This window comes from Erinaceus europaeus, chromosome 12 (assembly GCF_950295315.1).
Source record: "Erinaceus europaeus chromosome 12, mEriEur2.1, whole genome shotgun sequence".
NCBI classification, from domain to species: Eukaryota; Metazoa; Chordata; class Mammalia; order Eulipotyphla; family Erinaceidae; genus Erinaceus; species Erinaceus europaeus.
The window spans coordinates 48,741,679-48,754,109 of record NC_080173.1 but is presented as its reverse complement, the minus strand read 5'-3'; the positions used below and the strand labels follow the sequence as shown (position 1 = coordinate 48,754,109).

Sequence of the window (12,431 nt, the reverse complement as noted above, 5' to 3'; positions counted from 1 at the left end):
ACCTTCTGCACCCCATAAAAATCTTTGGTCCCAGAGGGATAAAGAATAGGGAAACTTCCCATGGAGGGGATGGCATACAGAACTCTGGTGGTGGGAATTGTGTGGCATTGCATCCCTCTTATCCCACAGTCTTATCAATAATTATTAAATCACTAGTAATAATAAAAAGAATAGTTGTTTCTACAGGTGAGTGGTTAAGACATTGTGGTACATATACATAGTGGAATACTGCTCAGCTGTATGAAAAGTTAAGATCTTGTTTGCTACAACTTGTGTTGTATGCTTCACATTGGTTTTGGTCTCACACCCCCGCCTCTGGGAGATTTGGTTTAGCCCCTGCTAGTTTTGCGCCTCTTCTTCTCCCTGCCCCCTATCCTATGGACTTCCAGAGTTCTGGCCACAGCCGCTGGAGGAGAAGGATGCAGGACAGATCTATGTGATTGGTTTGGGTTAGTTTATGAATCATTGTTCGTGAATAAAGAAATACAGCTTCTCTACCCAGCCGTGTGTCCTTGAGTCTCTGTCTACCGCCACAAAGCTAGCCCGGCCTGCTGGAGCCCCGAATTTTAATGACAAACTTGTATTGAACTGGAAGGAGTCATGCTAAGTGAAATAAGTCAGAAGAAAGATGACTACCAGCTGATCTTATATGTGGTCCTTAAAAAACAAGGGAAAATACAGGGTGAAATATTAATCAAGTTTGGTCTATTTCAGCAGATTAAAAACTCAGAGAGGGTGTTGAGAGGGGGCCTACTGACCCTATGTCATATAGTAGAAGAAGGTAATTTGGAGAAGGGTAAGATGCACTCACACATACCTAGGTAAAGGTGTAAAACCGTACCTCCTTGACAACAACAACCTTGCAAATCAACATTTCCTCTCTAAAGTTATAAAAGATGATTTATTATTAGAAATAGTTTAACACTTCAAGTACTACATGTATCTGTTACATGAAAGTTTGTCACATTGTGTACACATACTTTTATAATGAACACAAACTGACTTGTTTTTATTAGATACACATACACACACATACCTTCAGTAAGTTCTTAAGTGTGTTAGGTCATCAAATTGTGAAGTGGGTCAGAGATACTCATTTTTTTTTTTGCATGACCTCACTAAAAATATATTTTAGAAACTCTCTAATCCTCTTCAGAAAGATAGTGTTAGGTAGTTGTTGTAATAGAATAAATTAGATGAGGATTGAGTCATATACATGGGAATGAACTTAAGCATGTAGGAAGTCAGAGAAACCAATACTGTTATGATTCAAAAACTACTAAGGAGAGACTTGAGGGGATATCCTAAATCATAAAGGTGTTTAGTGATCAAGGACCACAAAATAAAGAATTAGAAGCATCACATTGAGAAGGAACATGCCTAGATGGGTGAATAATATTCCATGACGTAAAGCACTAAAACTTAGAAACTACCTGGTAATAAGCACCACCTTAGTTTGCAAAAGTTTTATGCTTGCTTGCTAAGAGAGAACATTTCTTGTCTACATGAAAACAAGTTACCTTCCAGTGAAACTCTTAATCTGTAAGATACTGTAAGCACAAATATTTATAGGGGAAATGTTAATGTTCCTGGAATGAGGAACATAGAAACAGAGTCAAAAGAAATTGAGAGTTAAAAACAGGAAGAAGAATTTACCTGGTTATTTCAGCCTGCTCTAGTGAAGAGCTAGGGATAGAACAGAATTTCTTGGCCCCTATTTCTGAAGAGGCAGAGAAAAAACATTAAGAGGATCTAGCCACCCCCTGCCACATTATACCATTGTCGGAAATATGCTGACATAAATACTAAAATGAAAAAGGTTTATATTTGTCTGGATTAACCATCTATTTATTTAATTGGTTTTTGGGTCATAGAATAATCTCTGCTTATCCAAAGTGTTTCAGTATGAAAACAATGGAATTTATTACCAACTCTTTTATTTGAGTTGGGTGTGTGTTGGCCAAAACCAAACAAACAACACACACACATCCTTCTTGGGTAGCTCACCTGAACAGACAGGTACTAATTGATTTGTAATAGGTATTCTGAAAGGTTTTCTTGCAGGTTTAGATGAGGCTATCTTATGTCAGAGGTTAGAGGTCATTGTATGTTCATGACAGTCTAATACTCATGTAATTGCCTCCTTTTTTAGGCAAATAGTTTCATTTCTGTTTTTGTCTTTTGGTGAAATAGTAATGTTGTGCTCTGATTGCTTATGGTTCTTCACCTATGTTGAAATTCATGTCCCTAGAGGCCATGTATTGAAAGAACTTTAGAAGATACTTGGACATGAAGGTGTGTCCCTCACAAGAGGGATTTGCACTTTTTCAAAAAAATATTGCTCTGTAAATTTACTACATTTTAATGTCATAGTAGAACTGCTTAGTAAAAAAGGGACAGAATCAAAATTATTCCTGCATTTGATGTCAGAAATTAGTTTAATATTTACAGTACTGAAAACATTGCATTGGCAATAAAAATAGTTGAGCAGGATGCCTTTGAAGGTTTGCTGTTTGCTCTTTGTTTTTGAAAGTACAGATGCTGATATTTTTCCCATAACTTATGAACTAGAAAAGTGAACTCTAAGAACTCCTTCAGAGCAGTGTTCTTGTTGCAGGTCCAGGACATGCCTAAATTGCAGGTGGCATCCTGTCATTTGAGCATTGCCAATTATTTATTAGAATATGAATATGCTTTTATTATGAGACGAATGTTGATTAAACGGCCTTGATTACGTATCTACAATGTGAGTACTTACCCATTTTTAAAAAAAAGTTATTCATTTATCATCAGATAGACAGAGAAATGGAGAGGAGAGGGAAAGATAGAGAGGGAAAGAGAAAGAGACACCTGCAGCCCTGCTTCACCACTTGTGAAGCTTTCCCCTGCACATGGGGACCAGGAGCTTGAACATGGGTCCTTGTGCATTGTAATGAAAGTGCTTAACCAGGTGCATCACTGCCTACCCTCTTGATTATATATCTTACCTTCCTGCCCCGACCCCACCACCAGGGTTATTCCATCTCTTCTAGTGACCATTTTTTCCCCGTCTTATTTTCTATTTTATTTGACAAGACAGAGAAAAATTGAAAGGAAAAGGGAGATAGAGAGGGAGAAAGATAGACCCCAGCATCCCTGATTCACCACTCATTCACTCATAAAGCATTACCCTCTGTAAGTGGGGAGTAGGGTGGGAGTTGAACCTGGATCCTTTCCCATGGTGATATGTGTGCTTATTTGGGTGTGTCACAGACAGGGCCCCCTTCTTACCTTGTTCTTTAATACTTGCTATTTGTTTTCTTCATGGATTTGTGCCTTTTTTTTTAACATAAGAGACTTCAGGGACAGAGAAATAACTCTCTTGGATAGTGTACTGCTTTGCCATGTGTGCCACCTAGCTTTGAGCCCAGATCCTGCCATGTTGAAGGAAGTTTCCATGGTGTAATCTCTTTCATTTTCTTTATGCATCTCAGTCTCTATCTAATGAATGAATGAAGAGACTTCTGGGGCTCACTTGGACTGGCTCCAACAGGGGTGGGGGGTAAGCCTCTGACCCTCCCTCAACAGTTCTAGTAGCTGCATGAACAGAAAGAGGCATCAGGGAACATTCTGGTATGAACATTCGTTTATTGGGAGAAGAGTACAGGTCTTTATACTGAGTTAAACAAAGGACATTTTTCACATATGTCAGAGATTACAGGTTTCTTAAAGGTCAGCTTGCCCCTATGGTAGGGGGCTGGTATGATAAGATTTGATGAGATACATAAATGTCAAGACAATTAGTTTCCATGATGTAGGCAAGTTAATTATCCAAAGGTATTTGAGAGATGCATAGAGGTTAAACCTGTAAGGTGAGGTAGAGAAGAATAAAAACAAAGCTAGATGTAAATCACAGATATCAAAGGACACAAGGAAATGGAATTTGGGGTCTCCCTGCTGGGGTGTATGATAGAGTGTGTTCTCCTTTATGATCAAAAGGTGAAGTGGATGTGTGAACTTTGAGTGAACCCTACAGCAGGCAACCATTTGGCTTGCTGCTAGCAGGGGAAACTAAATGTGAGAGGCTTGTAGGCTTTCTGTGAGCTTGAGAGATTAACAAGGAGAAACTGAGTCTGGGAGACTTTTCCCTCTTGGCTCATCTCTGTAAGGAGAGATGCTAACAAGTGAGGTGTCTTTCCAGACCTCTATCTAAGGATAGAAGAGCTCCCCTAAGCTCTACCAAGCTTTTACATAGTCCCACATGAGACCCCACAAAGATCCCTAGTCTCTTCAGCAGAAAGTGATAATGCTGGTGCCTTGATACTGAATTTTCCAGTCTTTTGAATCACAAATAATGTCTGTTGCTTATAACCTGTCCAATCTGTGGTATTTTGTCATAGTAGCCCCAATAGATTTAAACAAGGACAATTATTTATTGATGGGGTTTCAGACTATCCCGGTGTACCTGGAACTGAGAGATTCCTTGAGTAAACTGTAATGAGTTTGTCATCCTAATTGTAATACAGAAAAAATAACAAGACTTCAAGGATAATTTTAGGTCCATGAATGAGAAATTATGACATGATTTACTATTTTCAAATTATACACAAGCTATGTTGGTAAATGAAAGACTAGTGATTATTTTTCTAGTTATAGTATTATAATATTATTTTTGCCTTGTCAATTCTTGGAGAAATTTTCAAAAGACATTGCTAACAATGCTCCAACCTCACCTGGAGAATATATGTATTTTTACAAATGTTTTCTGCGTTTTAAGAAATAGATACTATCTAAGAGGGTGAATTACTTAGTGCTAGCAGAGAGAAAAAAATGAATTGTTAGAATGGCTTTAGTACCCCATTATCATAAAGATGCTGTCATAGCAAAGTAAAGAAGAAACAAAATATGGATCCATTATTTAAAAAAAAGACTTCTTTATTATGAGGGAATGAGGAGAGAGAGAGGGGGAGAGAGAGAGAGGTCAGAGTACTACTTAATCCTGGAAATAAGGTGGTGCTGGGGCTTAAATCTGTTACTTCTGGAACCTCAGGCATGTGACTACTGTACTATAACAGGCTGAGCTATCTCTCAAACTTTATGGATACATATCTGTTCCTCATCGCATGTCAAAAGTTTCTACAAACACTGAAGAAAACTAATGAATAATGTTTATGTGTTTTTTGGTTAATATTTATTTTATTTATTTATTTAAAAAGGGAGACATTAACAAAAACATAGGATAGGAGGGGTACAACTTCACACAATTCCCACCATCAGATGTCTATATCCCATCCCCTCCCCTGATAGCTTTCCTATTATTTATCCCTCTGGGAGTATGGACCCAATTGTGGGTTGCAGAAGGTGGAAGGTCTGGTTTCTGTAATTGCTTCCCTGCTGAACATGGGCACTGACTGGTCAGTGCATACTCCCAGTCTGCTTCTCTCTTTCTCTAGTAGGGTGGGTCTCTGGGGAAGAGGAGCTCCAGGACACATTGGTGGGGTCATCAGTCCAGGGAAGTCTGGTCGGCATCATGCTGGCCTCTGGAACCGGGTGGCTGAAAAGAGAGTTAACATAAAAAGCCAAACAAATTGCTCAACAATTGTGGACCTGAAGGCTGGAATAGTGCAGATGAAGTGTTGGGGGGTACTCACTGAAGACTATTGTGTTCTTCTGCTATCAGGTATATATTTTGCCCTAGATTATGGATACGTATGAACATATGCTCTATCTCAGGGGACCTTGTCTATCTCTAGGTTTTGGGACTTTGTTAGTAAGTGAACTACCTGGAATGGAATTAGAGAATACTATGAAAGGAAAGGTCTCACCTGAGTAAAGAAGCTGAAGGGTTGTCATTCCACTCATGACGTCTCTGGACACAGTCTAAAGTGAAGCATGCTGAGGTGGCACTTGTTGAGTTGATTAGGTTGTGATAGACAGATACAGTATTATTTGATATGAATTGAGAAAAGCATGCAGAAAAGTGCACCCCACCCTAAGGTTCCAGGACTGGGGGAAATATAGGCTCTATAGTGTAAATGTGAGGTCCCTTCTGTCTAAGGGTTCAAGAAGACAATAGATAGATATTGTTATCATTACATTATTTGGTAATTGGGTTAACTTTGAAAAGTCCCTCTGTTAGGACTTGCTGTATAATACCCAACATCTTGTATATAGCTGTGCCACCAGTTGCTTCTGTTCTCCCTGGTCTAGGATTTTGAGAGTCCACATATCAAAGACTCAGCCTATGTATTAAAATTATTCACTCTGTGTTTTAAAAAGTTCGAGACATACAATAAATTTTCCCCCTCTCATATTAATTAGTGATTTATATGACTACAAATTAATAGGAGTGTACATAAACACCATTCCCACCACCAAAAGGCTGTGGCCTATGCTACCCCCCCCATCCCCACCCACCATTCCATGAAGCCAAATGTCCCTCCCTCACCACAGGGTTTTTACTTTGGTGCCATACTCCAGATTTAGTCAAATCTTGCTTTTAGTTTCCCTTTCTGTTCTTCTTTCTCAACTCCTGTTGATGAGTGGGATCGTCCCATACTCATCTTTATCTTTCTGACTTAGCTCACTTAACATAATTCCTTCTAGCTCCATCCAAAATTGGTCAGAGAAGGTGGGTTCATTGTTCTTAACAGCTGCATAGTATTCCATTGTGTATATATACCACAGCTTTCTCAGCTACTCATCTGTTGTTGGGCACCTGGGTTGCTTCCAGGTTTTAGCTATTATGAATTGTGCTGCTATGAACATAGGTGTACAGATATCTTTTTGGTTGGGCATTATGGAATCCTTGGGGTATATCCCCAGGAGAGGAATTACTGCGTCATATGGAAGGTCTATGTCTAGCCTTGTGAGAGTTCTCCAGACTGCTCTCCAGAGGGGCTGGACCAATTTACATTCCCACCAGCAGTGCATAAGGGTTCCTCTATCCCCACAGCCTCTCCAGCATTTGTTGCTGCTGTCCTTTTTGATGTATGCCATTCTCACAGGAGTGAGGTGGTATCTCAATGTTGTCTTTATTTTCATTTCTTTGACAATCAGCAACCTGGAGCAAATTTTTATGTTTATTAGCCTTTTGGATCTCCTCTGAAGTGAATGTTTTGTTCATATCATTTGCCCATTTTTGGATGGGGTCAGTTGCTTTTTTGGTGTTAAGTTTGCTGAGCTCTTTGTATATTTTGGTGATTAGTCTCTTGTCTGATGTATGGCATGTGAAGATCTTCTCCCATTCTTTGTGTGATAGTTAGTTTGGCTGTGCAGAAGCTTTTCAACTTGATGTAGTCCCATTGGTTTGTTTCTGCTTTAGTATTCCTTGCAATTGGGTTTGTTTCATCAAAGATGTCCTTGAAGTTTAGGTGGGAAAGTGTTCCACCAAACCAATGTTTTCCTCTAAGTACTTGATAGTTTCTGGTCTAACATCCAGGTCCTTGATCCATTTGGAGTTGGTTTTTGTTTCTGGTGAGATAAGGTGGTTCAGTTTCATTCTTCTGCCTGTTTCAACCCAGTTTTCCCAGCACCATTTATTGAAGAGAGCCTCCTTCCTCCATTTAATACTTTGGGACCCCTTATCATAAATTAAATGTCCATAGGTGTGGGGGTTTAGTTCTGGGCTTCCAATTCTGTTCCAGTGGTCTGTGTGCCTATTTTTGTTCCAGTACCAGGCTGTTTTGATGATGATGATGGCCTTATAATATAGTTTGAGATCTGGGAGTGTGATGCCTCCATTTCTGTTTCTTTTCCTCAAGATGGTTTTGGCAATTCTAGGTGTTTTCTGGTTTCAGATAAATGATTGTAGTTTTTGTTCTATTTTCTTAAAGAAGCTTGGTGGAACTTTGATGGGTATCACATTAAATTTGTATATGGCTCTGGGGAGAATATTCATTTTGATGATATTCATTCTTCTAATCCATGAGCATGGGATATCTTTCCATTTCTTGGTATCAGTTTCTATTTCCTTGAATAGTGACTCATAGTTTTCAGTATACAAGTCTTTCACTTCTTTGGTCAGATTTATTCCTAGGTATTTTATTGATTTTGCTGAAACAGTGAATGGGACTGATTTCTGGATGTCTTCTTCTTCAGATTTAGCATTTGTATAAAGAAATGCCACTGATTTTTGTACACTGATTTTAAAGTCTGACTCCTTTCTATATTGTCCATTGAGTATGATGTTGGCTGTAAGTTTTCTATTTGTGGATTCCATTATCTTGAGGAATTAACCATCTATTCCCATTTTTTTGTAGTGTTTTGAGCATGAATCAATGTTGGATTTTTTCAAAGGTTTTCTCTGCATCTATTGAGATAATCATGTGGTTTTTTGCTTTGCTTATTGATGTGGTGAATGACATTGAGTGACTTGCATATGTTGAACTAGACTTGCAGTTCTGGGATAAATCCCACTTGGTCATGAGGAACAATCTTTTTCATATACTGCTGTATCCTGTTGGCCAGGATCTTGTTTAATATTTTGGCATCTATGTTCATCAGAGATATTGGTCTGCATTTTCCTTTTTCGTTGTGTCCCTATCTGATTTTCGTATCAGGATGATGTTGGCTTCATAGAAGGTGGAAGGGAGTGTTCCTGTTTCTTTGATCTTATGGGAAAGCTTTCGAAGTATGGGTATTAACTGTATCCTGAAGGTTTTGTAGAATTCATTTGTGAAGCCATCTGTTCCAGGACTTTTGTTGTTGGGGAGATTCTTAATAACTGTTTCAATTTCTTTGTCTGTGATTATTTAGGTTTTGTAGTTCTTCTTGGTTCACTTTGGAAGGGCATATGTTTCTAGGAATTCTTCCATTTATTCCAGATTTTCTGGCTTGGTTGCATATAGCTCTTCATAAAACTTTCACATGGCTTTCTGGATTTCTGTGGTGTCAGTTGTGATATCTCCCCTATCGTTTATGATTCTATTAATCTGAGTGTTCTCCCCTTTTAGTTTTAGTGAGTCTTGCTAGGGGTTTGTCAATCTTGTTTAATTTTTCAAAGAACCAACATTTGGCTTCATTGACCTTTTGTATGGTATTCTTATTTTCAATGTTGTTTATTTATGCTCTAATTTTAGTGATTTCAGTCCTTCTGGTTGCTTTAGAGTTCCTTTGTTCCTCTTCCTCTAAGTCTTTAAGGTGTGCAGTAAGGTCGTTCATTTGAGCTTCGTCTTGATGTTTAATATGTGGTTGTATGGCTATGAGTTTCCATCTCAATACTGCTTTATCTGTGTCCCAAATATTTTGATAGCTTGTTTCTTCATTTTTATTTGTTTCCAGGAACATGTGAATTTGTTGCTTGAGTGTCTCTCTGACCCAGTGGTTCTTAAGCAATATGTTGTTGAGTTTCCAAATTCTGTGTCTTTTAGTAATTTTCTCTTTGTTGTTAAATGTTAGCTTTACTCCACTGTGGTCTGAGAAGATACTTGGGATGATTTCAGTGCTCTTAAATTTGTTGGTGCTGTCTTTGTGGCCTAATATGTGGTCTATCCTTTAGTATGTATTGTCTTGATTTGAAAATAATCTGTATTCCGTTTTTTTGGGGTGAAGAACTCTGAAAATGTCCAGGAAGTCTAGTCTGTCCATCTCATCATTTAATTCTCTTCTTTCTTTATTGATTCTCTGCTTTGTTGATCTGATCTGTCTAAATGTGAGAATGGGTAGTTAAAGTCTCCCACTATTATTGTATTACTATTGATATATTTTTGTAGTTCGTTCAGTAGGTGTTTGATGTATTTAGATGGTCCCTCATTGGGTGCATAGATGTTAATAATTTTTAAATCTTCTTGCTTGATTGATCTTCTAATCATTATGTAATGGCCTTGCTTAATTTTTATTACTTTATTTAATTTAAAATCTATTGTGTCAGAGATGAGAATGGCTGTTCCTGACCTTTTTTTGTGGTCCATTGGCCTGTATGATAGTTTTCCATCCTTTCACTTTGAGTCTGTGTTTATCTTGTTGTGACATATGGGATTCTTGCAAGCAGCATATGGTTGGGTTATGTTTTCCGATCCATCCTCCCACACTGTGCCTTTTGATGGGTGAGTTTAAGCCATTGACATTTATTGATATTATGGATTTAATGTATTGTAGTGCCATTATTCAACCATTTTTTATTTGCTCTGATATATTGCAAGTATTATAGTAATGTTATTGTTTATAAAAGGTCTTCTTGAACCTCTTTCAGGGGAGGTTTCGTGATGGTTGTCTCCTTTAACTGTTGAGAAGGTTTTGATCCTTCCATCTAGTTTGACTGAAAGTCTAGTAGGATATATTATCCTTGGTTGAAACTGTTTCTCATTCAGGGCTCGATAGATATTTTGCCATTATTTTCTGGCTTTTAGAGTTTGAGTGGAGAAGTCTGATAGTCTTATGGGTTTTCCCCTATATGTGACTTTTTGTTTTTCTCTTGCAGCCTTTAGGATCCTTTTTCCCCCCTTACTTCTTTTCACTGTAACTATGATGTGTCTTGTTGTCTTCAGGTCTGGGTTGATTCTGCTTGGTACTCTCTGGGACTCTTGAATCCTATTGTCCTTTCTGTTTTTCAGGTCTGGGAAGTTTTCTTCTATAATTTCCTCTAGAATGTTTACTTCCTCTTCCTCTCTTTCTTCCTCTGGCAGGCTAATTATACAAATGTTACTTCTTTTGAGATCATCCCATATGTCTCTGTTGTTGTTTTCAGTGTCAGTATTTTCCTTGAGGGTCTCATCTGTTGTTTCTCTAATTCTGTTAGCTCTTTCCTCCATAGTTGTCCTCATTTCTGTGATTATTAAGTTTACTATTGCTTGCATACTTTTCTTATCTATGGTTACTTCTGACTGATTTGTAGTTTCTTCTGGGCTCCTGTCTTCATTCATTGCAGTAGCAGTTTTATTTGCTCTTGGTTTAACCATTTTTTTTATTGGTGTGTTTTTTATTTTTATGTTCTGTTTTTCTTCAGTTATTGTGTTTTGAGTACAAGCTATGCTATACTAAATACCTTTATGACAAATGCAGTTACCAATCTCAGAAATTACAATAGTAACTGAAGCAAGGATTGAAGCAGTTTAACCAATACCAGTTAGCTAAACAATGCCTGCAGTCCATGAAAAAATACCAACCAAATCCAAATGAAAAAGAGAGACAGGGAAAAAGGGATATCAAGAATAGACAATTATGTAAATCTACTGTCTACTGTAATTTCTAGGGGTAGCAAGAGGAGGAAGGGTAGTAGAGACACTCAAAGTGAGTCCAATCTGAGTCAGATTTCTTCCCCAAAAGAATTCACAAATGAGTATCAGTGAGTTCAGAAAGCAGAAGGAGGAAGAAAAGAAGACAAGAATGAGAAAAAAAAAGTAAGAAAAAATAGCTGTGAAAGGAAAGAGTTTTTTTTTTTTTTTTTAATTAGCTAGTAGGAGGGAGAAGGGAGAGTGTGGATAGGGGAGGTAGGTAGAGTGAAACAAGTTCCTCTCACAATGGATAGGACATCCAGTCACCTATCAATGGAAAATACACTAAAAGTTAATTTTGGTTAACCTGAAGGAGCCGGGGAATGGGACATGTGTATATATAATAGTATTAATAAAAGAGACCAGAGGAAAAAACCCTAATGGTCATTCTGCAGCTTGGACGGCTCCTGATTGGCTCAGGCAGCCTGAGCAAAGACATCCAATTGTTAAAAAAACAAAAAAACAAACAAACAATACCCCCTCCAGGTAGCCTTTCCCAGGCAGGGTGAGGCTCTTATTGGTCAGATATATTGTCACTCCAATTGATCTTGAAAAGAAAAAAAAAGAGCAAAGGGAATCAGAAAGGAAAAGGATTGGAATCACACCCCTGGTGAGCCAGGAATCTTGGTAAAGAAAAAAGCTCAGCAGGGAGCCTGGTTATAGGGTGGAGGAGAGGGTGTGCTTCAGAAATAATAAAAAAAATTCCTTTCTTTTTTCTCTGTTTTCTTTTTTTTTTTTTAATTTTATTTATTGATTCATGACACATTATAGGAGACAGAGAAAGAACCAGATATCACTCTGGTACATGAACTGCTAGGGATTGAACTCAGGACCTCATGCTTGAGAGTCCATTTCCTTAGCCACTGCGCCACCTCCTGGACCACTTTTTTTTTTCTGTTTTCTAACCCAAATTGAACTATAGTCACATCCTTGGTGTCACACTTGGGACTCCTTATTCACTGTCCCGCTGACGTCCAGATATCCTACCCTTTCCAGCAGTTGTTTCGGAGCTCATGCCAGCAGCTGCCTCCAAGTTGCCATCTTGGCTCTGCCCCCCTTTTATGTGTTTGTTATTGTGATTGAAGTAATCACATAGGAAAAGTAAATTTATAATTTTACCCCAGAGAATAATTGTATTTCAGGGAAACCAATACTATATTCTTGGAATTATGTCAGAGCACTACTCTGGTTTTCTCTCTCTTCTTCTCTCTTTCCCTCCCTCCCTTCCTCCCTCCCTCT

The 12,431-nt window shown here is 38.2% G+C and overlaps 1 protein-coding gene across 1 annotated transcript in view; it reads right to left on the bottom strand.

Moving 5' to 3' along the window:
- Positions 1-5,396: 5,396 nt before the first annotated feature.
- The window catches only part of KRT39 (keratin 39), a 62,509-nt gene continuing 55,474 nt past the window's right edge, over positions 5,397-12,431 (bottom strand). Inside the window, exon 8 of the mRNA XM_060203524.1 lies at positions 5,397-5,533. The gene's annotated coding sequence lies outside the window, so the exon portion shown is untranslated. The remainder of the gene's footprint in view (positions 5,534-12,431) is intronic.